The 18011-nt window shown below is 38.1% G+C and overlaps 1 long non-coding RNA gene across 3 annotated transcripts in view; it reads left to right on the plus strand.

Moving 5' to 3' along the window:
* The window catches only part of LOC139684994 (uncharacterized), an 83608-nt gene extending 65870 nt beyond the window's left edge, over positions 1–17738 (plus strand). For all 3 annotated transcript variants that reach the window (XR_011700015.1, XR_011700014.1, XR_011700013.1), the window contains 4 exons: positions 12562–12674; positions 13042–13143; positions 13661–14117; positions 16481–17738. This is a non-coding gene — a long non-coding RNA (uncharacterized lncRNA). The remainder of the gene's footprint in view (positions 1–12561; positions 12675–13041; positions 13144–13660; positions 14118–16480) is intronic.
* Positions 17739–18011: the final 273 nt, after the last annotated feature.

The raw sequence follows: 18011 nt of genomic DNA on the forward strand, positions 1-18011 counted from the left end.
ACAGAGTATACTGGTAGTCTGGCAAGGGTAATTATTTTGTTGCTCTTGGTCAAACATTGCAAATCAGCTAAAGGCTGGGGATCCTATATAAATCAAAAAATGGTGCCAGGAAGTTCAAGGTTAATGCTTTCCTGCAAACAAAGTAACATGTTCTGTTTTCAATAGTTCCAAATGTATAGCAAGTACAAAAATCTTGTAATATTCAGAAAATTATTGAGATTTAGGAACTGTCCTACTGTTATGCAATGGAAAACCTACTAATACACAATAAGAATTTGTCTTTCTTGAAGAAATATTCTCTTATTGTGCAAGACCCAAAGTACCCTTTATTTTGATCAAGGAACATATGCATTAAAATTTCTGTTTGAAGTTTTGTACATTGCAACACTTATTTTGGAAGAACATTCTGGAAACTTTCCTATTAAACTCTTAAAGGTCACTTCTGAAACAAGGTACTCACACATGCCCATAGGAATAGCTTTGTCTGTGTCATCCCAGAACTGTGTAGCACCAATTTAATGTTATCATGTCTCCATGCAGTAAATCTACTCCTCGGAGGATTGCATTCCCTCCATAGGTACCGTATAAGCTGTGAGCCTCTGCATTTCTGCTATTGCTACAGTTCTGCTCCGACTAGGCTGTCAGACACTCAGAAATCCCAACATTCAGAAATTATTGAAAAAAGATGAATATTTCTTAGCTTTTAGGAGAGTGAATGAAATTAGAAGTAAGGAAAATTAGATGACATAATATAGAAACCACAGTGTGTTGGCAGATATCTAACCTGGACATCAACCTTTCAAATATGTTCAGACATGTGAGGTAACTCACTAAATTCTAACAGCTGAAGTTCATTATTGTAAAATAGATAGCTTTCATATCTGGTCTTTTTGGTTTTTTTGGTATTATAAAATAGCACAGGGATGGACTTGCAAGAGGAAAAGTTCCAGTTTACAAGATGTAAATATTTGCCTAAATATTTCCCTCAGAGAGCAGCTAGTTCTCACCTTCGATCAATATTATGGTGATATAATTAATTGCAATTATATATTAAATAAGTGTTAGGCTTTACTTAGGGAATACATCTTTTAGATGATCCTACAGAATAAAGCAAGTCAAGCCTCTTTATTCTTCAGAGGCTGTAAAGACCTATCCTGCCGGCAGAAAAACACACCATCACACTATATGTGGAAGAAATACTTCAGTGACTCTTTCAAAAATAAACTCATGAAGTTTCTTGGAAGGCCAAGTACTGCTGTGAGTATCTACCTTGGAGGTTTTGTGTTTTCCCTGTCCTAGGGAGGCTTTTTTTTTCTGGTAAGCCAGTTTATGCTGGCACTCAAAAGGTTAAATCCTTTTCCTTTTCCTTCTACTGAATTTGCTTTTCTATCACCACACACTGCACATGCAAGATGGACCTGCCTTTTAACTTCAGAGATCAGCACAACAGGAGAGCAGTGGAAATCAAACAAACCTTTAAAAATGCAAGGGCATTAAAGCACCCACAAAAGTAACACTTGGATCCAAAACTAGATGGGTGGCCAGCTTTATCCCAGACAGTTCATCAACAGACTAACCACAGGTCAGACCAACTCCAAAGTTGCTCATGTTGTCCTCTGACATTCACCAAGAAGCCAGATAGTTCTGCCCAAGGAATTTCCTCCCCAGGGATTGCCTTTATAAAGGGAGGGGAAAGTCAGTCTCCTAATGAAAATGCACGTGTGCCACCTAATGAAAGACTTATTTAAAAGAAAAAAAAAAGAAAACAAAAAAAAAGAGGTAAATCAAGCCTTCATTGTTGCTTGTTATAGGCATGGGGAAATGGGAGTTGGACTTCCACTTCATTTCAAATCAGCCAGAATTTTCCTAGCCTTAAGGAGAAAATATAATAATAAAAAATATATATTCATAACAGTTTGGTTTTTTAGGCTTGCTTCCTGCAGTTGAACAACTGTTTCTTCTTCATTTCATGTTGCTGGTGTAAGGCAGAGGATTCAGGTACTTTTGGCAATCATTAAGGTATATTTTGTTTGTTTTGAATGCACATACCCACAAGCTAGAGAGAAAAAGAACAACCCAGCCCCAAAATTCTCTCAGTCTGAAAAAATGGACAATGTCCCTGTGTTCATTTATTACCATTATTTGATTTAATCAATTTAGACATCAAGGATAATTTAGGCTCTGAAGACTGTTTTAAGCAGGCAACCAAAGGGCACCTGATGAAAGTCAGATGGGCAGTTGAATCCATCCACATGTAAACAGCCATGTAAAAGCTTGAAGGACGTCATGGCAAGTTTTGGGTTCAACCCCTCTTTTAGCTTTTAAGCTCTTGCCCAACTTCAGGCTGTGACTAAAAGTGAGTTGTAGTATAAAATCCAAAAAGCCCAAGCTAAATATACCTGCTCTGTTTCTTTTCACTTTCAGCTTTCCTATCTACTTATGCTTCTGTCTTCTAAACAGAAATGATTGAGTTTATAATAAGAAAAAGTGTAATTTCCAGCACTTGATTGAATTTCTTGCTAACAGAATTTTGACTGTAAGACACACAGAGGAACTTGAACAATATGTGGTTTTAAGAAATTAGCCTCCCCCCCCGGCCCCCCCCAGCTCCCCCAGCCCCTGCCGCCGCCAAATGCCAATAACCAAGATATTTAATTGTGTGTGTTTAAGGTGTGTAGGTGGGTTCCTTAGAATGAGATACCTGGAGGAACATTGAGTAGAAAAAGGTGGATAAAATTGCAAGGACTTGTACCAGTCAGTAGTTCTGCAAAGCATACGAGGGGCAGAAGTACCTCACATTTTTGTAATTACCTGTCAATAAACTGTGCAGTAAAATCTTTGATTTCCATATGCTTGCATTTTCCAATCAGCTCAACTATGTGCTATGCTGTTCAAAATACCTCTTCTCCTTACAAACTAGAACAAGGCAGGCATTAACTTTTGCCACAGCACAAGAGAAATTCTATATAATCCCCATGTTATGGCTTGTGTTCCCTCTAGTTTAATCCACAACACTGGGAATTTGTTGTACAACAAGAAACACATTTTAAGAATTGTCACATTTTGTAATTCCTTTTTGTGTTTCGAGCGTCACAAGCATTGTGGCTCTGGTTCAAACCAACTGCAGCCTGGAAAATGAAGTACAATCTAAAAATACCATTAAAATGTAATTTTTTAACATTAATCTTCTGTAAGGTTTTTACATTCTGTAATGATGCTAGCTGAACCTAAAAGAGACTGTTTGAAAATTGAGGAGCTTTGCAGCTCTTTGTAGTTCCTCTCATCTACTCAGGCTGTTCCCGTGGGTCCCATTCATTAAGAGTGTCTTTGCAACGAGATCTTACATTGTCCAAGGACCTATCAAAGAGCCTGCAGAAGCTTCTGTGACAGGCTAGCTCTATATCAAAGGAAAGGACATGGGCATTAGTGGCACCAAGGAGGATGAGGGCAAGAATGGCTCAATAGATAAGGGCAACAGTTTAAAATTTGGGCAATCTGAGTTGTAGTTTCTCTCCTGATGCTGGTTTCTGGTGAAGCCCTGGGCATATCTTCTATTCTGTGCTGCAGGTGGTTGACCACATACTGAGAACAGCCCTGTAGAGAATGACAGCAGGGGTATTTCCAGAAATAAAAAAAGGAAGGAAGGAAGAACATGTGGAATACTTTTATCTTATATTAGATAATTGGATTCCCAGCATGGTTTGATATGATCATCACTTTGGTTCTACACAGGTCCATAAGGAAAATGAGGCAGTTCCTGAATATGACTCTTCAGGACCTCTGTCATCTTCTGAGGAGCCAAGACCTGGCAGGACATGCTCTGCAATTAGTGACTGGAGCCTGTGTTCTTGTGTCATGTATGCAAAGTGGGAGAACTAATGGGACTGTCTCACACTCCTGTTTCAATTATGTAAAATGCTATAATTTACACAGGTTGTATGCCAGGGCTGAATAGGATCATAGACAATTTGCAAATATACATTAACAAATAATCATGCTGCCAAAATAATTTATATTTGTAACACATCTAATGCTCTTAAGCATTGCTATGGGTGAACCTGAAAGACAGAAGTAGTATTTTTATGCTAATATGCTATAAAACATCTTAGCAAAATAAGCAAGTCCCTCTGCAGTGGGTGTTTATTTTCCTTGACACGATTTAGAAGATTCTCATGTGACAATCTTTTGTGTTGCATTTGTAAAATGATCTCTATGAGAATAGCACACTATTATAATACATTACATTCTGAAGTTGCTTGAGCAGCAGAAAGCCTCTAATACAGTGCTTCACAATGGAACACTTAAACAGTGTAGAGTGCAGCATTCATGTACAGTATTTTAAAGAACCACTACAAGCCATGGTTCCAGTGTTTTTTGGAAAACAGGGTAATATCAAGGAGAAAGCTCCTTACCAGTGAGCTTCCTGTCACTGAGCGACCATGTCGCTGTTCCAGCAAATCCAGGTGGGAACATTTTCAAGGAAATGTCGAATACTTCTCCTTTTGCTCAGAAACAGCATAGCTATTTTTAAGGATATTTTCCATTGGCCTGCAGCACATTTCAGTTGCTGTAGCATGATGGAGAGTGGCATATTGTATGTTACACTGAATTGAAAAAATGTCTATGTTGCATCATGTCTCTATTTGGCACTGAAGGATCCTGAGATGTTCATATTCCTCATACTTGTGCCAGTTTGTATGCAACACAAATATGTCATAAATAAAATGTAGGATATTTGATCCATCCTGTACTCATCTAACCTTGTGACACCTGATAGTATTTGACTTCTATGTGGGAGACTGGAATCAGTCCCAATGTGCCCCAGTCATAGTCTGTTTATGGTACTTCAATATAAGATATTTTTGGTGCTGTGTGAAGTGCCGCTATTGTAACATACACTCTATGGACTGTATCTATGTAGAAATGTGAGGACCAAAAAAATAAATGCCCCCAAATTATCCAGCTTTTTCAGGACATTTTCTAATTAAAACCCTTGAATGGAAAACATCAGATATGGACCCCAAAATACTCATCAGACTCAGGGGAAACAGGCTTCCCATTGAGGAGATACAGCTCCATGTTCAATAGGTGTCTTTGCCCTGAAGAGAACCACAACTTGTGTGGTGAGATCTGCACCAATGTCCTTTCATCCCCATCCCTCTTTGCTGGCCCATGATCAGATCCTGTTGCCTCTATTCAACTTGAGAGTACACAGGCACATGAGCTGGCTGCATGGCTAGGCCAAAACAAGGGTCAGAAAAACTACTGTAAAATTTCTTTTTGCTGTTTCCCCCCTCAAATATTTTTTCAAACTTGTTGAGGAAAAAACAAACAAACAAACAAACCAAACCCAAACAATAACAACAACAAAAGCTCTTAGGCACTCTGTTTTAATCTATATTCTCACACAAGTAGTGTAACATTAAGTCAGTTTTATATCAGTGACTGAAATGTAGATAATTAAAAAACTGTCTTTGGAGATACAGAAATTGCAGTGATTTTCCAGATCTTATGTGTGAGTGAGAGGACTCTGCAATAAGTAGTAATTTATCTTGCCCCACTTAATACAAGACAACAGTCTGAGTTTGCACAGGGATTGCATTACTATTAACCCTAAAGGCTGAAACTGACAGAGTAACTTCATGAGATAATTTTGTAACTCTGTCATTAGAAATAGGAGATTTTAGTTTTCAAATCTGCAATTATTTCAACAGCTAGATACGTGAATTTTTATTCCCTCAGAAAAAGGCACATCTTTTATGTGCAAATCTCAGCAATAACCAAGAAAAGACTTCTTAATATAAATTGGCAAGATCAGCTACAGTCTGTTTGGCAAGGTGAATGGCATATTAAAATCACTTTTGATTTAGTAATTTTAGGAGATCTGTTCCTATCACAATTGCTTTATTTAGCCCTTGAAAATAAGTTGAGGAAACACCTTGGTTTTATATCTCATTTAGCTAAAATAACAAATAAAAATATTTACAAAAGTTCTTCTAAATTATCTTTCAAGGGGTTTTTTTGAATGTTAAGTGAATGAGTTCATTCAAGCAGTTGAAAGAAAATGTTTTAAATGCCTCTAAGAAACAGTTTAGGACAAACTGGGACTCTCTCCACAGAAAGTTCAGTAAATGCTGGTGAGGACTTTTCCACCAACTACAGGTTAGTATTTGAGTTGGGATGAAATATCAGTGTACTGATATACAGATCCTCTAGTCTCAGCTGGTGAGGAATCAAGTAGCAGCTCATTAGGAGTCTTCTTTTACTCCGTGGAGTGAAGCTGCTACTGGTATTTCATGCCCTCACACAGTTCCCATCACTGCTTGATGTGTAATCTGATGTTGTACATATCTTTGAAAGATGAAGACAGAAGCCATGGTTTTATTTTGTGTCTCTTCAAAAGCAGCCTATAGCATGCAGTGTTATCACTGCTCATAACTATCACATTTAATTACATTTCATATGTTGAATTTAGGATCTGAATGTCACTCAAGGGGTTCTTGCATACTTTATGATGATAGACATTTAATCCAGAAAACTTAAAGAAAACAGATCATGTAATTTTCTAATCAGTTTATCAGATATAGGCTGTGAGGCATGGAAATATTTTGAGAATTTTCTATGTTTTTTAATGAAGTGTTGTTACAATGAGAGGTGGATGTTTCAGCACAGCTGTTGCCATACACAGTGGAGGCTGCTGTGCTCTGTGCAGAACATAGTGCAGTGGCTCTCAATGAAGATTCAGGTCTCGAGCCAAGGACAGCTAACAGTGAGCTGGAGACTCTGATGGTTTGTTGTTTTTTTGTTGTTTTTTTTTTTAATTTTTTTTTAATCCCCCGGTAGATAAACACCTCGACAAATTCAGAATTAAAGTTTCAGTGTTGCTAGAGGACAAAAAAAGAGAGAATGGAATATTTGACCTGCTACCTTTGCAAATGTACAGCCTGTGGGTTTGTGTCTCCATGGGCAAAGGAGACCTGCTAGAGTCTGTCTCTGTCAGGGTACATTTGCTTCTCCACCATCCTAACCCTTCTGTTGTTACCTCCTCTCCACAAATTAATCATCTCAACTGATGATATTCTACACCAGATTTGTGTGTTCCCTGAAAGATCCAGACCAAGTTTTTCCTTTCAGTGTGGAGCATCTAAAATTATGGAGAACACACTAACAACACTAAAACAAATGTGGGTGAGATCCCCAGGGGCTTTGGACACCATGTTTGCAGTGTTTCCTCCAAAGATCTGAGAACTAGCATCATTGTTTTCAAGAGGGTTTCTGAAGGAAAGGAAACAATAGGATGCATTCATAAGTCCTTGCTTGTGAGTGTGTAGGACTCGGATTTTGTGTCTGACTGATATCTGACATGGGTAGATGAAACTGGCGTATTGGGGTCTTCGCTTCCCAGGTAATCCTTCTAAGTTGAAAATCACATATTTTCCCATTGAAAACGAACCAAACCAAACAAACTAAACCAAACTAAACCAAACTAAACTATGTATATGTTCTCTGTTTATTTGTTTGAATGAGTATTTTTCCCTAATGAAATTAGCATTAGCAGAAGTCTCTGTGACTGCAGAAAATTGGAAGTAAAAGAAATGCTCTATCAATCAGGGCCGCATACATATTCTTTTTTTTTTTTTTTAAGGAGCAAGGTACGTAGATACTTTTAAATAGCTGCTACTGTCTGAAGTGAAAGCAGAGAAGAGCCTCTAAGGATGTCAGCATCCCAAGGCCTCTTAGACCTGAAGCCAGCTAGTAGGTAGTGGCAGGGATCAGAAATTGATTTTGTTTGGAAGGAATTATTTCAAGTGATTAACTAAAACAGAGAGGTGTGCTATAAAATAGATTGGGTAAATATTTCTTATTCTGGGAGAGAAGTTATATCTTTTGTTTGAGTGGCCATGGCTCATGTTTTGCCCTTGTTACAATTATATACATTTAAAGTCAGGTAATTGATGTGCAGTGGCCAAAACAAAACAAACAAACAAAGAAACAAAAACCAAACAAAAATCAGGAAAAAATGAAGCCCATATTCCCCAGAACATTGATTCATTTACATGATTAGAAGTCAGAGCTCATATACATTTATATTTTAAATCAATGCACAATGAAACAACCTACAACTGACTTGAAAAGATGGAGTCTGTGGTGTTAAACTTCCCTGGGATGTGCTGAGCACTTTGGGCTTTTAGCAATATCTCTAGGAAGTGAGCATGCCTTGTGGCTTATTCAAATTAGGGAAATTTTCTCTCCTTTCTTAACTTTAACCCTTCTTCCCCCTCCCCCATGTTCCTGTGCATGCACCACAGTCCCTCAGTGAGGGTTAACCACCCATGATATTGCTCAGTTGTCCCAGGGGTTTGATGTTTCAGAGTCTAGAGTCCTTTCTAATTTCCACATCCTGAGCAGATGCTGCCACACTGTTTCCAGTCCCTTATGATACCAGTAAAAGGGTGAAAAGAAGGAAAATAAACTCCAGCACCTCAATTTAAACTTAGAATTTTTAACTCACCCAAAATTCACTTCCTTTTGCACCTTGTAGTACCTCTGGAACAGCTGTCAGTTTGACCCTGCTTTGTAAAAATACTGTGTCTGACAGTAGTGGTTGACTTCTTAAATGGAACAAAATTATCAGAATAATTGTTAGAAGCGCCTATTGTCTTTTTGTACATATTTATTTAATTTATTTTTAACAGAATGAATACTGGAAATCCTTATAATTCTGAAGATCACAGTCTGCTCTGGGAAGCTCATAGCTCAGGCAGTATTTAGCCTTTTGAAGTTGTGTTGAATAGATTGATTAATAATTACTTTTTGTATTAAAATTTTTCTTATTAAAAATGTAAATTTATCAGACTGTATCTTCCCTATACAGCCTAGATATTGATAGAGGTGTCCTTCTTGATGGCACATGTATTTGCTGTCCATGCTGGAAAATGTTATTACTTTATTAATATGGGAAACTTGAAAATAAGTACTTGAATACTTCTATCCTGTGCTGAAATCAAGTCCAGTAACACACAATGTCAACTGTTTTCTAACTTATATATTTGGAATTCTGCCAAGAAACTGTGTTTTTAGTGCCAGGAGTAGAATAACGCACCAAAAATATTTTAATACTTCGCAGTATTCTTATAAAAAATCCCAGAGCCCATTAACAAGCTTCTGATTACTTTGTCTCTACATTATTGAGGTGTTATCTTGGGTTCTGCATATATTTTGCATTCATTTAATGCAAACATAGTAATTGTGCAACCAATTATTTTTAATCATTAGCCAGTTTACATTGTTGCAGGCTTATTTGCTTTTAAGACATTACTGGGACTCACTTTGCCAAATTTAGCCAGATACAGTCAGATTTTTGCAAAGCAGTGACAGTCAATTGGACTCAACAGTTAACTATGAATATGAATGTAAAATACCACAGACCTGGCCAATGCGCAGTAAGTCTATAGGCAAATATTTCTTTGCAGTGGGATTCTACACTATGCCATGATCTGTAATAACCAGTCCTAATGTGAGATGTCTGCTCAATTGCTGATTTATTATTTTCTCCTTATAAGTACTTCAATTAGTTGCTATTTTTCAAGGCTGAATACTCAAAAATCCTCAGAAATATGTTCACATCAGAATCAGTCACCAACTGGAAGCAGAGTGGTACTCAGAACTTCAAACAATCCTGGTCTGATGCTTCTAGAAAGCCCCTTGTACACAAATAAAATCTTTTTTTCAGCTTAAATAGTGAGGAATTTTTTTCTCCTTTTTCTTTATTCTGCCAGAATCTCCAAAGATGTTTATTAATGTCTTCTCAGGAAAAATTCTGTTTAACCATATCTGTACAGTATCTAAACAGTCTTAAGTTAGGTTTTCAAAACACATACATAATAAAAAATGCACACAACAATTTTTCAAGTTTGGATAAAAAATAATAGCTTCATTTTACATAGCAGGAAACCGAGGTGAAAATTATAAAGCAACTTGATCAAGCATCTTAGACATTCTATAGCATAGGTTGCATCTACAAAACTGATTTTCTAGTTTCTGGCCCTCATAGTAAAATACACAGAAAAACGTTCCTGAGTCCTTAGTATACGATATTTGTTTTTGAGGTTATGCACATGGTTACATAATTTACTGGTTATTTTATATTATGCCTTAAGAGCATTCAAAGCAGGTGAGAACAGTTTATGAATGGTATTTAATAAATTTCAATTCATGACCTTATGATGTTATAAGAAAACTGTTCACAGTTGCATACAGATCCCTGCAAAAATTCTTGGTAAAACTAAAAAAAGTAATCTAAAGCAAGGCAATGAATAGGAGCATGTTGTCCTCAGGAGGCACCTAGATTCATGAGAAAGAGATAAAAGAATAGCCACCGATTTGTTCTGATGTTACAGAAAATCGTTATGTCCATATCTGCTTATAGGAGAAAGACAATAAAAGACGTATTGTCACTGTTTATATTGCACAAGGTGATTATAAACAATCCTCCTGAAAAGGAAGGAGGGAAGAAAAAAAAAGAAGGGTGGATACTTCTGACTCTGTAACATTAAATTCACTAAAAACATATTGTGGTTACACTGAGTGCTGGGGGTGGCCATGTGCAGTCTGCAAACACAACACTGCAGCTGGAATGGGCTGAGTATGGGTAAGGCTGTGCTGGGGACCTGCTCACAGGTACTGTCAGAATTCACTGCAGAGGGGAAGGGTGGGCTGGTAGCAGGGCAATGGCCTGGGGTTTAGGGGCAGTGCATGTCATGGCTAGCTCTGGCATTGGTTGCCTTGGCAAACCTTGGCTTAGCACCAAGTGTCACTGTGTCTCAGTGACCTGTTCCCACCCAGCTAGGCTGCCTTTTTCCTGTGGTCATTGGGCATGTAACTGCAAAAAATACCCAGAAAAGGCAAACTTCACACAGATGTTAGTAGCTCCCGGGAGCTGGAGGAGATGCAGAGAGTGCCTGGGAACAACCCCTGCCCCAACAGCACCCTGACCATGACAATAGCGCTGTGGTGGTGTTGGACAGTGTGCATGGTTCTCCCAGAACAGAGCAGAGGGATGAGACCTGCAGGCAAACTTCTGTGGCCATCTCAGAGCTGGTGCCACTGACCCTTGGAGGTACAAGCCATGTTTTCTTCCCTCTGTGGCAGTGCCTGAGACAGCAGCCAGCAGGCGTGGGTGACCCCACTGAAAGCCTGGGGGCAGCTGGAGTATGGTGATCTGCAGAAAACTCAATGCCTTGGCTTCAGTTCTGTTGCCTCCTCCAAGGGGTTGGTGCTCAGGACCCCCCATTAAGGGCAGTGAGTCAAATGGTCAGGGAGAAACACCAGCCCCCATGCCATGTCTCACCCTGTTGGGATCAAAACTCCCTCTCTGAATCCCTGGAGAAGAAACAAGCAGCTGTGTGTTGGGAACTATTTTAATTTAACTCCAGAGGAAATCAGAACAGTTGCTACCTTCTAAAATGACTCAAAGCCCTCTGGTAGTCTCCAGCAGAGAACTCTTTTGGGTGCAGACGTCTGTTAATGCTGAAACAGAAAATCTACTGACGGTTTTTTAAACTTTATACAAATAAGCAATATTTTTCAGCTCTTAAACCAGGTTCTTTTGCTTGTTTGGTTTTTTTTCCTTTCTTATATAGGAAAGTATCCTGTTCCCAGCTAAAATCAGAACAGTGTTAAAAACCTGGCAGTATGTATATGTAACTTTCAAAATATGAAGGCTGAGGTTTTGAAAAGGCCTGAACTTGGTGGGAATTTGTTTCCATTGGAAGCCAACAGGAGCTTGGCATTTAGCTTCCCTAAATTCCTTGGTAAATCCCAGTCTATGTGCCTGCTAGATAGGCTGGAACCAGGAATCATGGTCTCCTAGTTCTGTCCATAGTAAAAAACCCTAACATCATTATTGGCAGTGACTCAATGACTGTTTCTGACATTTAAATACTGTGTCAGGACAGAATGGCTTCCATAAGGAAAATGATTGCTGGTGGCCTGCACAAGAAATAATCTGTTGAAACTTCCAGGTGCCACTTATTTTGAGCTCTTCTTTCAAAAGCAAACTAAATTTTGACAGATGTCCTTTGCAATATTCACAATCTTTTCCTGCACAGACTGGAGTGTGGAACTGGGCTGATTTTGCTGACTTACTTCTTTTTGGTTGTGGAGTAAAACATAATGATTCTTTTACGTTCAGCCTTTCATTCCACTGCCTACAAGTTGCTGCTGAAAAGTCAGAGAACAAAACTGAGTGGCAGGATATATCATCCTTGGTAAATGCACCAATTCCTGTGTGGTAACCACAGTTCTTCACTTTCCCCTTTATTGTAACACTACACAGGCACAGACAGCTGTTTCATCCTGGCTTGTTTACTGTGCAAGACACTGTCCATAAGGCACTAGCTGAAAGCATTAACTATACAGTTAACAAGGAATGTGCAGCTCTCTGCAGATCTACTCATCAAATTTTGGGTGAATTCAGCAATTGGCACTTGCCAAGCCTGAGCACTGAAGATCCTTAAAGCACATGCATAACTTTATACAACCCTTTTTTTTTTTCATCAGATGGCCACTGGGTACAAGTCTGAGAGAAAAGATTCACATCAAAAGCTTTCCCTGGAACCTGTGCTATGCAGCAGGCCCGCCCATGACAGTGAAGTACAGTGAAAGTTTACACAGTGAGACTTCATGTGTGTGATATGTGTCTTGTATTTCCATCCTGTTCCTAACAGATCACTCTTTGATCTGCTCATTACTCTCTTTCATGCTGAAAGGTTTCAGCTTTCCTATACAGAAGCTGACAGAATGAGGGATTTTATTGCCTCAGCATGTTAACTTTCCAGACTCTCACAAAGAGGATGGAGGAAGCAGACCAGATGCTTGGCCAGATATGACAGCTTCGGTATCTCCCTGCTTCCAATATACCTCTCTTCTAGGGGCAAATAGTCAAACCCCATGCACTGTTATCCATTTCATATCTTTTACCATCTTGCAGTCTGGTTTTCTCTATGATTGTGGAGTGTTGCAAAATATATTTTCTTCAAGGTCAGCAAGTTGCATGTGTGTTTCACATCTAAAGACAGTGCTACAGAAGAAATGGTGGCTGACAATTCATAATGACTCCAGAATCAGCTGTTTTGCTCTGTGGTAAAGATTTTTTTTATTATGGGTTACTTTTATAAAATAGATTGAATATACATGCTTGGGTCCAAATCATTACATGTCTTCCCTATTTTATGAGGAGTCCTTACTGTGATGATATAACAGTTACAGTTGGTCAGAGGGTTATTTTGTTCCTTCAGACAATAGTAGGAGATAGACAATTTCCAGTCAAAATCTGGTCAAATATATTTTATTGTTCTTTCTATAATTTGCCAGTGGTCCTGCTATAAATACAATTGCTTACTTCTTTGCTCTTTTGACCTCACATATGTTAACATAATTTAGGAATACCAAGGTTCCAAAAACAAAACAGTTTTATAAGGAATGTCATATATTTAATGGAAAATTTTCTGCTAACTTCATTTATGTACCTAGGCTTGGTATTTAAAGTTTTAGTTAGCTACTTCTTTTCCTTAATAATGCCATTATTTTCACCTTTCCCAAGAAGACAAGCCTTCATTTCTGTAAGAATTATCTGAAAATAATGACATTTCCTTTGCAGTTGCATCATCAAACTGTTCATCAAAAGCAGAGATATTTGCTTCCTTTGATTGACTTTGACTACAAATTTGTATCACATCTCCATTTCATCAACATCCAGAACATAAAGCATCAACAAAGCAGTTTTGTGAATGTTTCTTCTTTTGGCATTCAGTAGTCTAATATATAGAGTTGGAAATCTGTTAGAGCAAGACACTGATCTTATGAAGAATTGATTTACCAAGTCTCTATAGAGTAGAGGAAACATCAGGAAAATTTAGACTGTTGTAAGCAATTTACTCAACTAAAAGGATTTGAAAATTGTGAATGAAAAGGATCAATAGTCATATGCAAGAAAAGAAAACAAAACAAACTTCTGTTTATCTGTATGCCACCTATCCAATCATAGATTTTCTCAAGTGAAGTGAAATTACATGAGCACAAGCCAACTGTGAAAGGATTAAAGCTTTTCTCAACAGGTAAGTTCACTATTTTTCAAGCAGGCTGCTTTTTCCTGAAATAATTAGGATTTGATTTCTTCACTCACATGGAAGGCCTGATTCTAAACATGTCCCTGCCACTGAATAATCTTTATGAGCTTCAGAGCCATAAGATGCATTAAAGGTTAGGCTAAAGGACACGTTAACAGATACACCCTTGTCCAACAATATTGCTTTATTCTGGGACTTGGTCCATGCATTTATACAGAATAGATGCCAATTTCTCTTTAATAGCACTTAACCAACCCTAGTTCAGGCTGTCTGACATTATAGCCCTCCTTGGCATTAAAGATCAGGAGATGCCCTGGGTTGTCTTATTGTTGATGCTGGCCAGATGAACTCCCAGCTGATAGGGACATACCTATCACTACACTTCATATATGTTGTGTTCATATAGGGTTTTACTATGACATCCTTCACCTTGTGCTACAAAACTTGTAAGGAATAAAGTGCCTGTGCTGCTCTGTTAACAATGAAAGTGGGTAAATAAGTAATTTCTGCCTGATACAAAACTAGGGAAACACTCAAGAAAGGAGTTTAAAAAAAATGTTTTTCCTTTAAATTTGTAGTGAAAATTTTTATTTCTGAGCTACCTTCATTAATAGTTTGTATTTATGTTAAGTATTTTAATGTGTTATAATTCTCCTTACGGTTTTTTGAAATCACAATAAAATATATTCCAATTTAAGAAGGTCAGAACAAAAAGTGCTGAATATTTCCATTGCTAGGCAATATCTCTAGACTGGGAAGATGCTGATACGACTCTTTTTGAAATTCTAATCTCCCAGTTTTGACAGTGAATCCTGAATTTTTGGGTATTTTAAATTTTTTCAGTTACTTTTATTATAAATAATATTTTTTTTCCATTGCCATGGAAGGCACTGTTTAGCTGGATCAAAGGAAAAGATGAACACAGACTTGTGATATGTTTACAAATCATATTTTCTCCCTCCCTTCCTGCAAATGGCTTAACCCCACAATTAAATGTAAAGCTTTTGTGCAATAAAACTTTATTTTAGTGGCTGATGAAGCAAAAAGTTCACCAGGATAGCAGGACGAACATGATGTCAGCAGCAGTTCTTGACAGAGTTGCAGAACAGCATTGCTATTTTTGGGTTCCCTTTCAGAAGTATGAATGATTGATTGCATTCCACATTGCTCTCCATTTTCATAAATTATTGTAAAATTATATATTAAAACAGTGTGATCTTTAAATTTAGAGGAAAGGAGGAAATGTAGTCTGCTTGGAAATCTAGACTAGGGCAGTCTTTCAAGATCTGAATTTTCATGGGCTGATGGTGGCAGTGAGTGTTTTTGTGGCTTACCCATGTTCACCTCATTTATTGTACGAGTCATCTCTGTGCAGATTGATGCAGCTGTTCATTATTACCTTGACAAGATTAATTATCTCAGATTATGTTAGACCTCTAAAATATGTATTCTGACAGTATTGTATAACAGAGGAAGTTAGAATTGTTACCATTTGAAAACAATCTTACAGCCTCTTGATGGACATTATTTTTTTTAAGATAACACTTAAGAGAAGAAAAATATTTTTTGTTATTTGTAAAACATCTTTTTCCCCCTTAACAAGGTAATATGATGGAAAATATGTTTAACATACAATTTAATCTTGAAAACCTCTTTATAAATGCCAAGCTGCTAATAGAAAGTTGATATTTGAGATGCTTAGAAGACTGAGTATCTAAGATTTTCTCCCAGAATTCTCTTTTTTCATACTGCAGAAATTTCAGGGGTGATGTTACTTCTCTCTTACTCAGAGAATTGCCACACGATTGTAGGTCAATGATATGCCCCACCAGGGAGACTGTGTAGGTTGAACATTTGTGGAGATGCTAACCTGAGTTCATATAAACTGTGAAGAATGTGCTAGATGATGAGCTGTCCTATGCTCTCTGGTGGCTCAATGAGCTTCTGCTCTTCTCATCTTCATCTCACACTTCATAAAAAAAAAAGTATCAGTGTAGGTAGCCACAAATATGGAGATTTCCACAGAGAAGGACCCCATTGCATTCATGACCCATTCATACTGGAGACCAAAAGCAGGCTTCGTGGAAGATGTGTTTCACACTTTCCATTTGATAGTATGAAAACACTGCTTTTATTTGACTGTTTTACTAATATCTGAGACTTTCTTTCCACCTTCTGTTGGTCTTCTTGAGTAGTTCTGCAAAGGTTCTCATTTTCTATGATAGCACCAGATTATCTTTGTTGGATTTGCTAGACTGTGGTCTTCTCTAGGCAAACAAGAAGTCAATTGTGAGGATAGCTTTTAATGATCTTATAAACCTTTTGTTGCATTTTTGAACCCCTCTCTTTAGAAATGACTCAAGCCACTCACTGCTCCTAGGTCTGATCCTAGAATTCATGTTGCTGTTATTTCATATCCCACTCACCAGTGGGTGATGGTGCTGAGCAATGGCATTGCACATTCACACTTACAGACCTCAAAGAGCTGCTTGGAAGAAATCAAGAAGGGGAAAAGAATCAGAGAAGAAGCCATAAAACAGGTATTTCATGTCTTGATCACCAGTGCTGTCCATCTGAGTGAACTTGAGGTGCCTAAAATCTCCTTCAAGAAGTGCTGGAGCACTGCCTCTGGGGACGTGATGTATTTATCATCAGATGCAGTTTTCATCAAGGTAGACCATCCTCTATCCCCTCAGAGTGGAGAATGCCTCTACTCAGCAAGCTGATGGCTTATGCTGTTGTCCCTAGTGTTGCCCCAAAAGCCCAAATAGCACAAAGCTGCTGCTTTCAACACTGCTGTACCTAGGCTTCCTTACTGCAGAATGAAATTGCCTTCTCCCTTACGCACAGAAGGACAGTACCTGGAGAAACAATGCTGGAAAGTGTTCCACATTCTGAGCTCCTGCTTGCCAAAAGGAAAGACTCTGGTCTGGCTCTGCATGGTTGCCAAAAGGCAGCCACACAGGTGCAGACATTGACATGTCTGCATACACATCATTGTGCTTCAGTGTGTGGAGCACAAATTCCTCCACTTCTGAATCCCAAAAGCAAAACAAGAAGCCAAATTCATTCTTGTCATAACCCAATCTGAATGACACATGCACCATTCCCACTGACTTGCTGGAGATGGCCACTGCAGTCATGGGAGAAGCAGTTTTCCTCTCGTGCAAGCACAGGATTCTGAAACAACTGGATCATACTTGGGTGTTCACACAGAGCTTCCCTACCCTATACTTTATTGGCTATGTCAACCAGAAGCATTTTAAGGAGTTTTCCAGATGAATAATGAAATTACTAGAGGCTAAAATATGAAACTTTGAGAATCAAGGTCATGATCACAAAGGCACATTGACTGAAGTACATAAACTACTTGATAAAGAACTTGAATCCTGCATATTTAAATATTCAGAGCACCTACACGTTTTGCTGCTACTCTGTGAAATACAGCTTCATTCGCCAGTGAATCAGGCTTATAAAAATGGTAATTGTGAAGTACAGTTGCTAACTGTATCAAGAGAGAAGGGATTTTATATGTAATGGAGAGTCTTTTTAAGGATAAATTATCTAGCTTCTGGCTACCATGTATGAGCTCTATTAACTGCCAATAAATTGTTCATCATTAAATCTAGTTCACTCTTCTTAATTAGGCCGAGAGTTTTTTTCTCTTTAAATCTCTTTCTTGCTTTAATTTGGAAATATATTTGAAATCCTAATGTTCTTAACACCTGCACCACACACTGCTGTAGAGTCACTTAAGGACTGATATTGAACAACTGAAATCTGCAAAGATGTGAAACCCTATGCATTACACAAATCATGTTTTAAATCACAAAATTAATGGAAGTGCCTGGTTATAGCTGCAGCAAAATTCTGAGCACAGTC

Source organism: Pithys albifrons, chromosome Z (genome assembly GCF_047495875.1).
Source record: "Pithys albifrons albifrons isolate INPA30051 chromosome Z, PitAlb_v1, whole genome shotgun sequence".
Classification (NCBI taxonomy): domain Eukaryota; kingdom Metazoa; phylum Chordata; class Aves; order Passeriformes; family Thamnophilidae; genus Pithys; species Pithys albifrons.